Source organism: Harpegnathos saltator, unplaced genomic scaffold (genome assembly GCF_003227715.2).
Source record: "Harpegnathos saltator strain DR-91 unplaced genomic scaffold, Hsal_v8.6 scaffold14, whole genome shotgun sequence".
Classification (NCBI taxonomy): Eukaryota; Metazoa; Arthropoda; class Insecta; order Hymenoptera; family Formicidae; genus Harpegnathos; species Harpegnathos saltator.
In genome coordinates this window covers 279,210-295,796 of record NW_020229917.1, presented here as the reverse complement: position 1 = coordinate 295,796, position 16,587 = coordinate 279,210, and positions in this window count along the sequence as shown.

Here is a 16,587-nt window from a genome sequence, read left to right as displayed (position 1 = left end):
TATCATCATCATTTAAATTGATCCTCTACCGTTGGAGAAAACTGTAAGCACAATTGTCCGCAAATGCTCTGCTTGTAATGTTGATATGATGTGCGATTGTACAAAATTTTCATTACATCTCTCTCAAGATATCGAATCAATTCCTTGGGCGGTCGAAGATTACCAAAACTGTCAAAATATACTGTGCGATTTCCTCTTTTCGCATACGCCACCCAGTGAGTACCGGGTCTCTCTGTGTTGTCTAAATTTACAATACCGCTCTCGTTTGACGTACTCCATCCATGGGTAAGGCGTCACGCATGATAACACCTCGAAAGAAAGATATACGTATACGCCTCGCTAGTCTTTCCAACTGTACATTAGTCATTGCTCCCGTGGGTAATTTTAGCGTTTCTTTGACGTTTTTTTTTTTTTTCTGTAGCGCATTTCCCGCGTTTGTACGGAGCAAGATAGATTCCGCGACCTTTCGTAGCACGACCTTCCATTACGCGATGATGACGTTTTAATTCTTCAGCTGGCGTTGCGCGGCTTTGCCATCATTCACCGCTTTTGCGACACCCGCCGCTCCACCGACTAGTGAACCGAGAACTCCCAGTAATGGTAGAACTGGTAAAATACCACCCCGTTTTGCTACTGGAAGTGCTCGTTTTCGGATTTCTTTCTTGGACGACTTTTTTTTTCGTGCCCATGCCCATGCCGATTTTCGTTTTGGCTTTCATAGCAGCCCAAACGACTGCAGCAGCAGTTTTCTCGCCTAGAGTTGATTCTTTCGAAGTTATGCGTTTCCGCGCTTTCACAGCGAGAATCTCATCCGCCGCGTGCCGATCGATGAGATTGTTGTTACGCGAATAGGCTATATCGTGCTCACGACACGCCGCGTCCAATGAATTAATGCCTTGGTCACCTCTGACCAATCGTTTTACCAAGCGAGTTCCAGGATTACAAAATTGATATCCGGGAATGTGTAGTTCGATAGGAAGCGCATTTATCGCGCGATTCAATAGACCACTGCCGACTTTGACTTTTGTCGACGATATTCACTACAGTCCCTGATCAGCGGTGCTGGACCGTCGATATGTGTTTGCTGCCACGGACGATTGTAATGTTCCAAACACCGACGATACTGCTGAACCTCTGGATCGACTCTTAAATGTTCCGGGAGTCTATCCTGCAAATCGTCAATATACTTTGCGAATTCGCGTAACAGAACAATCTTCGGCATATATTTCAGTTGTTTGGAGGTTAGCTCTCGAATATCATGGGTATCTGTTAACAGGAGGAACATTTTCTAAACTGAATGTTTCCAAGATTGACGCGCTTATATATATAGTTAAATCAGCGTCACATTTAAATTATTTTGCGACTCATGGGGGAAACATGCGGTTCGTGAAGCAACCAACGTCGATATGCGTGACAAATTTCGACAATAGAACGGAATCAATGCTTGAACAAGAGGCGCGCAGGCATGGAAACATGCTTCCGAACACCATACGCGGCATCATATGCGGTCCCCCCAAATTGCGGCAAGACAAACATTCTCATCAGCTTGTTGGAAAGTCCGCACGGTCTACATTTCGAGAACTTGTACGTGTACTCGAAATCGTTGCAACAACCTAAATATCGCTACTTGGAAAATCTGCTGAAATCGATAGATGAAATTGGATACTTTACATTCTCCAATAACAGCGATGTGATTCCAACGACCGAAGCGCCCAAAAATTCCATTTTTATCTTTGATGACGTTGCATGTGATAAACAAGATACGATAAGAGAATACTTTGCAATGGGTCGTCATTCGAAAGTTGACTGTTTCTATCTCTGTCAGACGTACGCAAAAATACCCAAGCATCTTATACGGGACAATGCAAATCTTCTGATTCTCTTTAAACAGCATGGTATCAACTTGAAACATGTATACAACGATCATGTGAACACTGGCATGTCATATGAGGATTTCAGTACATTGTGTTGCAAATGTTGGGAGGATAAATATGGTTTCACAGTGATTGATAAGGATAGCTCAATGACCGACGGACGATACAGAAAAGGATTTAACGACTTTGCTGTGCTGTGAGATGCACAATCGTCATTTTAACCTCAACGTGGTAACATCTTCAACGTCCACGAGACAAATATATCAATATATGATGAATAGTAGCGTGAAGATCATGTATCGTGAAAAGGTAGCGGAAGAAATTGCGAAAACGAGCGAATCGATCCGCAAGAAGTATCGCGCTTTGAAAACCGGTAGAATGGTAGAAAATGCTGCATTGGAGAGACACTTTAAACCTATTATTGAACCTCTCAAGCAAATCGCGGGAAGCAGCGCTAATGTGGAAAGTAACTTTGATGTTAAAACTGAGCCACTATCAATGAACACAAGCGAAGAAACAAATAGTGTAATATTAAAACCCGAAAAAAAGATAAAGCGTAAGGCAAAACTTTCACCAGTCGCATTGACTACACCGAAACGGAAACTATTAAACGATCCTCTGATAGTTTCTACATCGATGGGAGCTCTACAACATGAGGAACTACATGGAAGTCGCATGAACCTTCACCGATCGACAATCTACTCACTGATGATGATGATGATGAGAATGTTTCCGAGACCCCCGGTAAACCGGTAGTGACATCCGTTAGACGTCAGTTACGAACGTACAAAGGACAACAAACTTTACGTGATCATTTTGGTCCGTTGGGTCAAAAATATATGGGAGTGTTAAGCAGTGGAAAAGATAACACTATAGATTATGTTTACGGCATCCGTCTTAGTAACGATGGAGCGATGCTCGGTGATAAACGTATCGATGTGGACAGAGACGATAATATAATCATAGGCGAAACAGGATACATTGGAACACCCGGTCTTTACGAGCTAATATTCAAAAGAATCCCCGACGATTCTGTGTACACCGAAGCTGATATGCAAAAATACAAAAATATACTATTGGCGACAAATACTCACAGACGCGGGTACCTCCCGCAAAATCCTATACTCGGTAACAAGGGACACAAATATAAACATATAATCGCGCCCCTAGTATCAGATGCGTCGAGCAATAAAGTGGAAGGAAAAGGTTTATACGCATCGCAAGCTATGATGACCTTAAATGACAATAATATTGATTACGTGCATTGGGATGATCCCAACGAGCTGGTGGATCGTCTGCGATTGCTTGACGCTTCGCGCCAAGCTGGCAACAACTCGCACGAGCACAAAATTTTATCGATTATCGAAGAACTCCGTGAAGCTGGTCTCATTATAAATTAAGCAGCGTGGCATTGACACAAGTCAGTCAGTCGGTACAACTTGTTCCGAAATGTCGATGAATAAGTTTGGAGTGTCGCGAGAAAACAATGGTGCGAAAACTGATCGAGTTCATAAATGGAATGAACATGTTGAAAATTACATGCATGAAAATGCCCTTTGTTTAAACGCTGCCAAAGTTTTTGATGCAAAATCGCGCAAGATAAAACATGTAGCGCAGCCTAAAGCCAACGGTGACGTTGCAACCAAACAATACGTGGAAAAATGTGTTGCAGGTGTGAGAAATCATTTGAATGATGTTGCAACCAAACGATACGTACATGAAAATGCCCTTTGTCTAACCGCCGATGGCAAAGGTTTTGACGCAACAGGGCACGCGATACATCATGTAACGCGGCCGAGAGCCTTCAATGATGTTGCGCACAAAAATGATGTGGATGAGAGTATAAATTCTATAAAGCTTCTACTGCATGAGAGTAACATTGAGACGAAGCAGTATGTAGATGAGAATGTTAAAAAATTGAAGGATTGGCTGGAAGACTACCGGAAGAAAAACATACTGAGCATAAATAGCATTCATGAGAACACAGAACGAATTTTAGACTGGACAGATTCAGAGATAAAGAAATCGTCGAAAATATAAAAGTAGAATATTGCAGTTGAATCGACATATAGTATCGACATAAGCAAGAGACGGATCATCACGAGCTGCAATGGTGAAGTAATCGTCAAAATTTAACAAAAAGAAGAAAAGTTCAGAGAAGCAACTCATCGGTACTATTTCAGCTGTTTCTGCCGGTGTAAAGCGACAAATCTTCACGCATGATGGGAAAACGACTCGGCGAGTAACGGGGAAAAATAATGAGAAGAAACATTCGGAAAAAGAACAACTAGTGAAAGAATTACACGCTCCAGTGAGACGAAATTTTCCTATCAGACGCGTCATAGTGCGTGGATACGATGATCTTTGGCAGGCCGATGTGGTGGAAATGCGTCCTTACTCGCGATTCAATGGAGGCCACCACTACATACTCACCATTATCGATGTACTGAGCAAGCACGCATGGGCCGTACCGTTAAAGAGCAAAAGCGGAAAGGAGATAGCCGAGGCATTCGCAAAGATAATTCGAACGGATGGAAGATGTCCGAAGAACTTGCAAACTGATCAGGGAAAGGAGTTTTACAATACAGAGTTGCAGAGACTTGTGAAGAAACACGGTGTCAATCATTATTCGACTTATTCAGTAATGAAGGCATTTGTTGTGGAGCGATTCAACCGCACGTTAAAGAACAACATGTGGAAAATGTTTACGTTCAATGGAACTTACAAATGCATCGACTCGTTACCGCGCCTCATTGCTGAATACAACACGCGAAATCATCGAACTATCGGCATGCGTCCTATCGATGTGACTCCTACGATTGCTAATAAGCTCTTAAACACAGTCTATAGTAACATAAAGATTGCAGCGCCTGCGAAATTCAAAGTGAGTGATCTGGTACGCGTCAGCAAATTCAAAACTATCTTTGAAAAAGGCTATACACCGAATTGGACAACCGAAGTGTTTAAAATCGTCAAAGTGCAGACAACTAATCCTGCAACTTACCTACTCGCAGACTTGCGCGGGAAACGTATCGCCGGGGGTTTCTACGAACACGAACTACATAGTGTCACCAATCCAGATGTATACTTAGTAGAAAAGGTGTTGCGCAGGCATGGCGACAAATGTAAAATGGTTGGGATTCGACAATTCGCATAATTCATGGATACAAAAGGATAATGTATTGTAAAAAAATAAATACAGTTTTATTAGAACATTTGATGACATATTTAATTGTAAAATAGCTAATAAAACAAATAAACGTTATAATAGTATATTATAATGTCTCCATGGTAATGTATTTATCGAATCAGGCATAATATATCGCTTATCATCGTATGGACTGAGAACAGTTTTCGTTTCGAATACCGTGTATACCTCATGCAATTTGGGTCTTATGTACGATTGACGCCGACTCGTTTCAATTTCCTCTCTTAAACAATGCGTGTAATCGTCAAAATTGATCGTTCGTGCTATAATATTCCTCTTAACACCCTTCGCCCTTTTAGTATCCTTTTTACCTTCTACTTTCAACACATACATTTTTGCTCTGAGCCCGATGAATTCTGTCATTATAGCTCCGTTATTTTCGTCTTTCATAAGCCCTAGAACTTTTTTGTTCTTAAGCGGTATACCGTATATGTTATTTTGAGGATAATCGCTCGTATCAAACCTAGCAATGTCACGTTTCATTAACTCATATACATCGTCGAACATTACATGGTAAATTAAACTATCTATGTGTCCGTATACAGTACTTTACATTTCTTGCGATATAGAGGTGACATGTACTCATGGTGAAATTCATACAAGCAGGTCTTAGATATGTTGAGAATACACATACCCACATAGATCGGCTTGTTGAACTTCACTTCGAGTTTTCGTAATACAACTGCAATCAAATTTTCTGAAAAGATGCTCTTGCTATGAAAATTGAGCATTGCGACCATTGCCTCTGCACCCCATCGTCCATCCCATTTTGTCAAAAGTTTTACATCGACATGATTGCGAACATTTTCCATTATTTTGCCGAATACCGCGTTGTTCATCAATTTGTATAAATTTTTCTCAAAATCGTTTGTTGCATGTCGAAACTGCGTATTTAATTCTATGTAGTTGCATAGCCATAAAGATTGTGCGAATTGGAGTATGCGATGAATCTTTTCGATACGAAGACCATGGCATATGCACTGCTGCAGGTTGCGATAATGTATAACATAACACCGCTCATTATATAAAGTCGCAAGGAGTTTTTCTTGCCGTTTGTTCCGGGGCTTCGTTCGCGTCGGACAGAACGGTAGATCTACGTGTGCATCATGCAAGTGTTGGAGATACTCCAAATCAACCTCGAGAATATAACCTGTGAGCGAATCTAGCGGGATTGATGAAACATCAAAATTCGACGTATCATCAACCCACTTAAATTCAGCGTATGGTAACGATTGACACATTGCCCAGCCATACAAATTTATATCAAAGTATTAGGTGCGCAACTAAGTTCTCGCTGTTTTTTTTATGAAAATGCAACTTTATTGTGAAAAAATGGTTACAAATGAATCATTCAAAATATTGCCCATCTCTAGCGACAACTTTTTCCCATCTTTCTGGCAGAGCTCGAATACCGTCACGGTAGAAGTGTTCGTCTTTTGAGGCTATCCACGAATCAAGCTATTTTGAGATGTCTTCATATGAGCGGAACTGTTGATTAGCCAGACCATGTGCCATCGAATGGAACAAGTAATAATCGGACGGCGCAATATCTGGGGAATATGGCGGGTGGGTTAGGACTTCCCATTTGAGCGTTTCTAAGTAGGTTTTAACGGCACGTTTGGCAACGTGAGGCCGAGCGTTGTCATGCTGTAGAATCACTTTTTCGTGCCTCTGCTCGTATTGTGGCCGCTTTTCGCGCAGTGCTCGGCTCAATCGCATCAATTGAGTTCGATACCGTTCCCCAGTGATGGTTTCGTTCGGTTTCAACAGCTCATAATAAATAACACAGCCCTGGTCCCACCAAATATACAGCAAAACCTTCGCAGCGTGAATATTCGGCCGAGCCGACGACGTAGAAGCATGACCGGGCAGTCCCCATGATTTTGTTCTCTTTGGGTTGCTGTAATGAATCCATTTTTCATCACCTGTAACGATGCGATGAAGAAAACCCTTCCTTTTTTGCCGCTGGAGCAGTTGTTCACAGGCGAAAAAACGACGCTCAACGTCTCTTGGCTTCAAATCATAAGGAACCCAAGTTCCTTGTTTTTAATCATTCCCAACGCATGCAATCGCTTGGAAATGGCTTGGCGGGTAACTCCTAATGCTGAAGCAAGCTCTTTTTGCGTTTGGCACGGATCCTCATCGAGCAATGTCTCCAATTCAGCGTCTTCGAAGGTTTTTGGCCTTCCTTCACGCGAACGGTCGTCAACATCGAAATCACCGTCTTTGAAGCGACGGAACCAATCACGGCACGTTGTTTCACTTAGAGCAGCATCTCCGTAAACTTTTTGGAGTTCTCGATGCGCTTCAGCCGCCGTTTTCTTCGAATGAAAGAAGAAAAGCAACACTTCACGCAAATGACGATTATTTGGCACAAAATAAGACATTTTCACACAACCAAAAGTATATGACGCAAAAACAAAATCATTAATGTGTCAAAGCGGTTTGTTTACCATATGTCTAAGCTTGGTTCATGACGTATTGGTTATGTCACAATCGACCAGCACTTACTACTGGAGCCATCTCTTGAAAAACAGCGGGAACTTAATTGCGCACCTAATACATGAGGTATGAGGATAGCTTCGATGGGTCGTAGGATTGCATGTATCGGTTATTGGCTTTTGCGTATCTACCGGAACACTGACTCAGACCACCACGTATACCGCGTTCGATAAACATTACCATATCAATATCTGTGAGTAATTCAAAATTAATTTTTGTATGTTTTAACATCGCATCCCACGTAAAACCTGGCAATGTGTAATAATGCGCGGGATCTAGACCGTAACTTTTGATACAACTATCGCGGAAATTTTCGAAAATATTAGCCAATAACAAAACAGTCTTCAGGTACAAATCGCTATATTCGCCTAAGGTTTGAATAGAAAACCGTTCCTATACGTTCACGGCGTGTGTGTAATCGCTCTCAGATACTGTATCATCTGTCAGCGAACTGTAGAATAACTAGCGCGGTGGCAAACATTGATCCTGCAGCTTGTCATTGCAATCCACATATTCCACATATTCGTACGGAAAGACACCTTTTGGCATTAATAAATCAAAATCATTGTTGGATAAGTTTTTAAATTCGGATTGAAGAATTTTTAATTTGTCTCCAGTGAGAAACGATGCTAAATTATCGAGACTGGTACTGAGAAATTTGTACGAATCGATGAACCGCAATTTAATATAATTTCGCCAGTCTGATGTTTTACTTGTGTCATTAATATGTTTGGTAAATGAAATATATTTTTCTTTCGTTATTGGTAATAGATCAATGGAGCCCTCGAATGCGGTGGCTACTTCCTTGATAATAAAATGAGCGTCATAACCTGATAAATTATGAAAGACTATCGGAATATAATAGGAATCTGTATAATTTAAATTACATTTTGAATGTGCCGGACCCCTGTATTGTCCTGTTAAATGGCAGTGATCGCGTACGCGTATATCCCCCACTGCGAATGGTTTTTCACATATATGACAGCGCGTTGCGCTATAAAATGCTGCACACTGTTCTTGTGATAAAATTTCCATAGGGACATTATTACGCAGAATAATTTTTATACGATGCGCCAATTGTTTAAGTTCTTCGACGAACCACGGAATGCAATTCGGATCGCGACGACACTGATACGCGGATAATGATTCATCGTAGGAACATTGTACATAATAAGCTATACTATGTACTTTATGATGCTGATACACATACGATTTTTTTCTTCGTTTGGCGTTTTCTCTAGAATGCATTCCAGGTCAGCATACACCACGCATGGAATCCGTTCCCTTCTGCTGTAATTAATAAAACTGAGCCACTTGTTGGCCTCTGTTGGCAGGATGACTGCACAGTTATTCAACTTGTTGCAATCTATGATATGATTCTCCAGTTTTTCGTTGGAATAAAAATAATGCAAGCAACTGAAAATGGATATTATGAGTTATTCTTTTATTTCATATTTGTTATATTATATTTATAGTGAATATCTCCTTACCGATCGCATGTATATTTCTTGCATTGTTTCTTACTTACAAGGGGAGGACGCATCGACCGGGAAACGGTTTGGAACGAAACTTACGGAGTTAATAGTACTTGACTACTAATAACTCATGGTAATAGCATACGACGCAATACCTCTTCGTTTTCGAGAAAAAACGGTCTAAAGAAAAGAGTCAATAAAGTTGTAACGGTCGCGCCTCCAGGCTCGGTTCTTTCGGGTTGATCCGGCCCTGTGGCTTGGATCGCGGTTTGCGAGCCGGCCACAGGAAAGATTTTCAGGTGAAGGTGTGTGTATGGTGTGTGTATGTGTCAATAAATGAAGACAAAATAAGTATAACACAATAAGTCTTTATTTGGTCGCATGCTACGACCGCGTGTTGCGACGCGACGTCCCAATGTTTGGGTGTTAGAGGATTGCGTGAATCGTTTCCGCGGACACTACGAGCCCCGCGGGGTCACCGTGGTTGGTGAGCGACTTGCTTGGAGCTTATTTTCGGTAATTATTTCAGCCGGCGCTTGACCCGCAATGAGGGTCGAGCCGCTGATTAGTGACCGCGCGATGTGTATTCCGTTGTGGTTTAAAGCGCTAGCTTGGGTGATTCGGCACGCGACTTGACGACGGGTTGAAAAAAACGGTGCAAGAACGCGTCGCGACACGTCGCGCTCGCTTTTGTCCTCGGCCACAGCGTTGGTCGCCCCGGGGGTCGAGGGGTGCGGGCGATGGGAGGATTCCGGGTGTGCTGGACCGACGCGTCAACTCCCAGCTGATCAGCTCTTGCCTTCCTGGCGTCCTATTTGATGAACTTATGAAAGAGATATCGTGAGATCGTTCCGGTGAACACACCGGAGCGACGGCAAACTCGCCGTCCGATCCTTATATCGTAGAGACGGCACGAAATATCGCAAAGACGGCACAAAATAAGACCGTTCCGGTGAACACACCGGAGCGACGGCGAACTCGCCGTCCGATCCTTATATCGCGGAGACGGCACGAAATATCGCAAAGACGGCACAAAATAAGATCGTTCCGGTGAACACACCGGAGCGACAGCGAACTCGCCGTCCGATCCTTATATCGCGGAGACGGCACGAAATATCGCCAAGACGGCACAAAATAAGACCGTTCCGGTGAACACACCGGAGCGACGGCGAACTCGCCGTCCGATCCTTATATTGCGGAGACGGCACGAAATATCGCAAAGACGGCACAAAATAAGATCGTTCCGGTGAACACACCGGAGCGACGGCGAACTCGCCGTCCGATCCTTATATCGCGGAGACGGCACGAAATATCGCAAAGACGGTACGAACGAAGATCGTTCCGGTGAACACACCGGAGCGACGGCAAACTCGCCGTCCGATCTTTATAGCGCAAAGAACAGGTATTATTAATCACCGTTGTAGACGGCCTGGTAACTCACTTACGAATTTCGGCAGAAGCTTCTCGGTTGATCCTCTCTTGGAAAGAACTAGTCGTGGAGACGGAACTCTGGAGACTTCCCTCTTGTTAAAATCTGCCGGGGTTATATACCCGAGATTTTGGGGCTTCGGTTTTCTTCGCCCTTAATCGGAGTTAATTCCTTTTTAATCGGAATTAATCGTGATTATGCGGCGTTTGCCGAATAACTTCGGCGGGGCCGCTCGCTCGGTTCGGCGGCCGATCGTGCCCGAGCGTCGTTGCCGGGTAGTCGGGCATATTCGGCCGAGCGCGATGTTTCGGCGCGGTGTCAGCGCGGGTCGGGGGGTGTGCGCTCAGCTGACTGTCGCGTGCTGCTAGGCGGCAGTCAGCGTAACGGCACAAAAATCTTTGTGTCGTTACAAAGTGTACGAGTTAGTAAGAAGGATATTCAACGAAGCGGCGTAGCGCAGCAGCGAAGGTAACGGACTACCGAAGTGACGGCTAAAGTTCGATCCCTGCTGTACGGTTTCATTTTCTATTTTATAAACATAAAAATGAAACAGAAAACATTAATAAGTAATAAAACTGCGTTTCTTAAATATATTAGTGTTTGTTAAATATACTATTAATGATTTAAATTGCAAAAAAAACCGTAAATCTTATCTATAAAATATATAGTGTATGAGAAAATTTTTATATAATAATTGCAATGGAAATAGGAATAAAAGTATTGTTATGAAATATATAGGAATGCTACTAACCCTTTGCGGTCGATGCCGCCACAGTGGCGGCATTCGTAAGTCGTCGTAGAAGTCGATGCCGCCAGGCTGGCATTTATGATCGCCTGGCGTGCGGCACGGCAAATGAGGCTAGCGATAATGAAAGAAAACTATCCTCCCGATGCTAGATTCAAATGTTTAGATCAATTTACAGATATCCATATTTATCGATCTCTTCGAAATCGGCCGATCGCAAAGGGTTAAACTAGTATGAGATAGTTTTTCGTAATCTTATATCGTATATATAAAATATTTATTTCTGTTACAACTTTCAATGTTGTGTAGAAGTCGTGTTGTGTTGAAGTTGTGTTGTGTCTTTATCTCTTCTGGCAATCCCCCTCCAGAAACTTCCTTTGTGTTATTCTAAACGATCGTTAAGAATGACGACATGATTCGAGCATAGGAACAGTCGTCAGTAGAGCAAGCAGCAGTGTGCGTTTACTAATGATACAGAGCAATTCGGTGATCATATTTAAATTACATATATCATAATAATGTCAGAGAATCCTTCAACAAGTAAAATAGTTGATGTAGAACCGCTAGAAGAAAGATCTTTTGAAAATAAAGATTTTAAAGGTGAATTCACTAATGCTCTCGTATATGCGAATTCTATTTACGAGAATAATGAATTATTATCGAAAAATCCTCCAGCGAAAATATAATATACTTTTACTCCTATTTCCATTGCAATTATTATATAAAAATTTTCTCATACACTATATATTTTATAGATAAGATTTACGGTTTTTTTTGCAATTTAAATCATTAATAGTATATTTAACAAACACTAATATATTTAAGAAACGCAGTTTTATTACTTATTAATGTTTTCTGTTTCATTTTTATGTTTATAAAATAGAAAATGAAACCGTACAGCAGGGATCGAACCTTAGCCGTCACTTCGGTAGTCCGTTACCTTCGCTGCTGCGCTACGCCGCTTTGTTAAATATCCTTCTTACTAACTCGTACACTTTGTTGATTCTTTTCTTTAGACCGTTTTTTCTCGAAAACGAAGAGGTATTGCGTCGTATGCTATTACCATGAGTTATTAGTAGTCAAGTACTATTAACTCCATAAGTTTCGTTCCAAACCGTTTCCTGGTCGATGCGTCCTCCCCTTGTTAGTTGCATGTCCAAAAGACGTGACAAATTCTTGATCCACATGAAATGTCCCATGTTGCACTCTTGTGGATCTTGCATATATAACAAATTTACATGCTTTTCCTTCTTACTGGCGAGACGTATCGGAACGATCGTACATGCTTCTTCTTGCTTCTTTTTACCTTGAATGGTGTATACGTTGATGGATATGTTGTTTAGCTGTTCAAACTTGGTAATTTGTTTAATCGTCATTGGAAATTCAATATCCTGAAGATTGAATATTTTGGTGTAATGTGGGTACGAAGATTCCCGGTCTCCATTTCTTTCAGCTGGATATAATACCGCGACCACAGACCATGCAAAACATACGTTGTCTTTAGTTCGTATGTTTATCACGGATTTCGTTAATTTTATTTCGCGAGGCAACTCAATGTTGCACCCTGCATGCAGTGGATTGTATTTGTTCACATTGACTGTGAAATCAAGTATGTGCAGCAGCCCACCCACTATCACGTTCTTGAAATTCTCCCAAAGATGCCAAAGTAGGCTCGATGACGCGTTGCTCGTATCATTTATCCAAATCTAAAGCAGAAAAGAGTTCACTGTTTCTCGTGTTAATGCTTTTGAATGCATAATTGTCGCCTGCGATAAACTCGCCATTGAACACAGTGTTCACCTTAAGATTGCCGTGCCTTTCCATAGCACTTCGCACGTGCTCGAGCACTGTAGCTTCTTCTTCTTCGCATCTTGGAGAAATCGAAGAGGTTCGATATGGTTCACGTTAATAACTGCGCTGGTTGATATGCGGCTTTCGAACGTTGTATCAATTTCTCTCTATACCAATTCTGCATCTCTTGATGTGGGTCCAGCACCCACGTGTATGAAGCGTTCTTGCACAGAAATTTTCAGTCCCTCGAGTCGTGCAATACGAGCCACCACTGATTGCGCGGCGCCAATCGACAATCGCGGTCGTTTTGCTCGACTTTGTTCTTCCAAACATCTGATACACTTGTCAAACTTTTGCACCCACGCATCGTAAGCCTCTCGCGAATTCAGACGAGTGGATTGCTCCAACAGCTGTCGTTCGGTTTGAGTGAAGTCTTCCATTTCTTTATTAATTACAGAGAATACTCGGCTCTTTGGAATCCTTTACTTTATATTCTCTCCGTTAGAAAACATTTTCGGATATGCGCGAGTCAAATGATGACCGTGAAAGAAGGAGGGCGTACTAGGCGATGGGACCTGCTTCTTATTTCGTCCCGAAGAGAGGAAAAATATCGTAAGTGCGGTAGTCGCTAGACCGGGAATTGATCTCGGGTTTCTCGCTTGCAGAGCGACTGCTTTAAACCCACTGAGCTACCTGACGCTCCATGGTCAAGACACTCTTCTCTCCCCTGACATCATTAAAAGATTAGAGATGTCGTTCGGAAGCGATATCTCTAATGCCATCCCGAGTCTAAACCAAAGATATCTACATCTTATTTACTTTCCTGTTTTGAGGAATATATCTGCGCATGCGTTACAACTCTGAAGAGTAAGAGGAGGGGATGCCCTATAGTAGCTTTAATATTAGGCTTCGGAAAAAAACCTCTGTCTCTCAGTCGCTCTGTGAATACGAAATTCATCGGTTGTGTGTCTACATAATAAAGTTTGGGTGTGTCTACATAATAAAAATGTATGCCGGTGCTGAAGTGAACGCTAAACACGCAAATTATTACATGCCTGCTCAACATGAGGACGAGGCTCCACCGAGCAAGAAAATGTGCGAGAGGTGAGTGTCGTAATGCTGTTTCTTTTAGTTTATTCGTAGTAATTTTTCCAAGATTCAGACATGTAAATTTTCTATATCTTTTCTGCGTTCCACGTCCTCCTGCTACACATATCTTAGGACGCCGATACGCTTTGATTGCAACTGCTTATAAATATTTGAATATCGGAATCAGCGTAGGAGCTGAACCCGTCATAGACATAGTCATTGATGATAATCGTAGCGAACAACTGCTATTGCCGATCAAAACTTGGAATGTGCTAATGGGGCAACGTGCTGACATCCAAAGATTTCTGCAGGCCAATTTTTACAAGTCATCGTCTTCCCCGATGCGTATAGAAGAACTAACAATAACGTCATGTAAGATATACAACTCACAAATTGTGAAACTCACAATTTTTAATAATTGCTTATATGTAACACCAGATACGTTAAATGTATTATTTACATTTGAAAATTGCATCAATCACATGTATGAATGGTTATCAGAAAATATCTGTATAGTTAGTGTAAAATTCAAAAGTTTTGTAAATATTCTTCGTGAAAAGAGGAATTATATTACTAATATACATACTGCAACAAAAACAATACAAGAAAGCAGCGACTTTGACCGCGAGTCGCTCATTGATTGTGAATTGTTAGCATGCGCTGTAAAAAATATAATGTAATGAAGCCGTGAACAAATAAATGATATTCTGGAAAACAAAATTATGTATAAATTAATTCTTTATGTCTCCCATTTTACTTCCCTTCTCCCTCCTCAGAACGATGAGGATAGTGCCCGGTGCAAGTCGGCATAGTAAAATATTCTTTCGATGAACGTTTCGTATTCCCTTTCAACCTAACCTATGATGGTCTAATTGGTAGGACCATCGCACAGTAAACGAAGGGTCCGGGGTCCGAGTCTGGCATAGTTTCGACTTTGTTTTCCTTTTGACGCATGCGTGACGCCATCATACACACTGTAAGAACCTTCACTAGGCGCCTACTAGCAATAGGTAACAATGGTCTTGGAGGTTCGAGAGACGTTCGAGAGACGTCCGATAGACGTTCGATAGTAATCGCGGGGCCCAGGTTCGACCCTATCTACACCGCCGCCATGTTTGTTGTTTTGACGTATGCGTGACGTCACGGTCGCCATCTTACCCGTAACGTGACGTCTACTAGCAATAGGCGACGGTGGTCTAGAAGGTTCGAGCGCTCGATAGCAACCGCGGGACCCAGGTTCGAGTCTGGCCTATGCCGCCGCCATGTTTTTTCTTTTGACGTATTCGTGACGTCATCACACATACTGTAAGAACCTTCACTAGACGTCTACTAGCAACAGGCAGCAATGGTCTAGGAGGTTCGTGCGTCCGACAGCAACCCGCGGGGCCCAGATTCGAGTCTACCTACAGCCCGACGCATTTTTCTCTCGTGACGTCACGGCCGCCACCTTGCTCATAGAATCAAACACTCTGGGGAGGAGGAGGAGGGTACCAATAAAAAGGGGGTATAAATTAAGAGGGAGGATCAATTAAGGGGGGATCAATTAAGAGGGGGGATCAATTAAGAGGGGGATCGATTAAGAGGGGGGATCAATTAAGAGGGGGGATCAATTAAGAGGGGGATCAATTAAGAGGGGGGATCCATAAAGGGGGGAATCAATAAAGAGGGGGGTATTAATTAAAAAATATTAATTAATAAATAATGTCTTTTGCATAATTAATTAGCAATTTGAGTTAGAATCCCCCTGTTCTATCTACTGATACTGAAGAATGGAACTATTTTTTCACACTACATCTTCACGAGTCCAATGCCGTGGCATCTACTCACAAGATCAAACAAATCGAGAGCCTACTGGTTAACGGCTAATCATCATGGATTACGATGGGAAGATGGAACCGTCAAATACTGCAGAGCTGAACATTTGATTACTACAGCTGTAGTGGGTGATATGTATGGCGAGCTTGAAGATGTCGCATCTCAACTTGTGTATGTAAAGGGGCATGAGAAGCAAGAATGGTTGTTATACCTTCTGGATGACAATGTGAGAAGCAACGTGATCATTAAGACCGTGGACACCGATTACGATGACATGCCTTCTCTGCAAAAATTAAATAATACTTTTCGATGTAATAATCATATGAAAAATTGTGCCTTACAGAATGTACTAAACATTTTCAATTGGTGATCTTGGAGAAAATTGTACGACGCTTAATAAAACATTATTTCAAATGTATAGATGTTTCTTCCAACATGCTTATCCCTTTTCACCTCTTAGGATTTTATATGATAATTGTGTTTGATAAAAATATAGTTTCTTTATTTGCGGTATGATGATTATTAGACGTTCGGGAGGCGTTCGATAGACGTTCGGGAGGCGTTCGATAGACGTTCGATAGACGATCGATAGACGTTCGATAGTAATCGCGGAGTCTAGGTTCGAGCTTATCTACATCCCGGCCCGTTTTTCTCTGGAC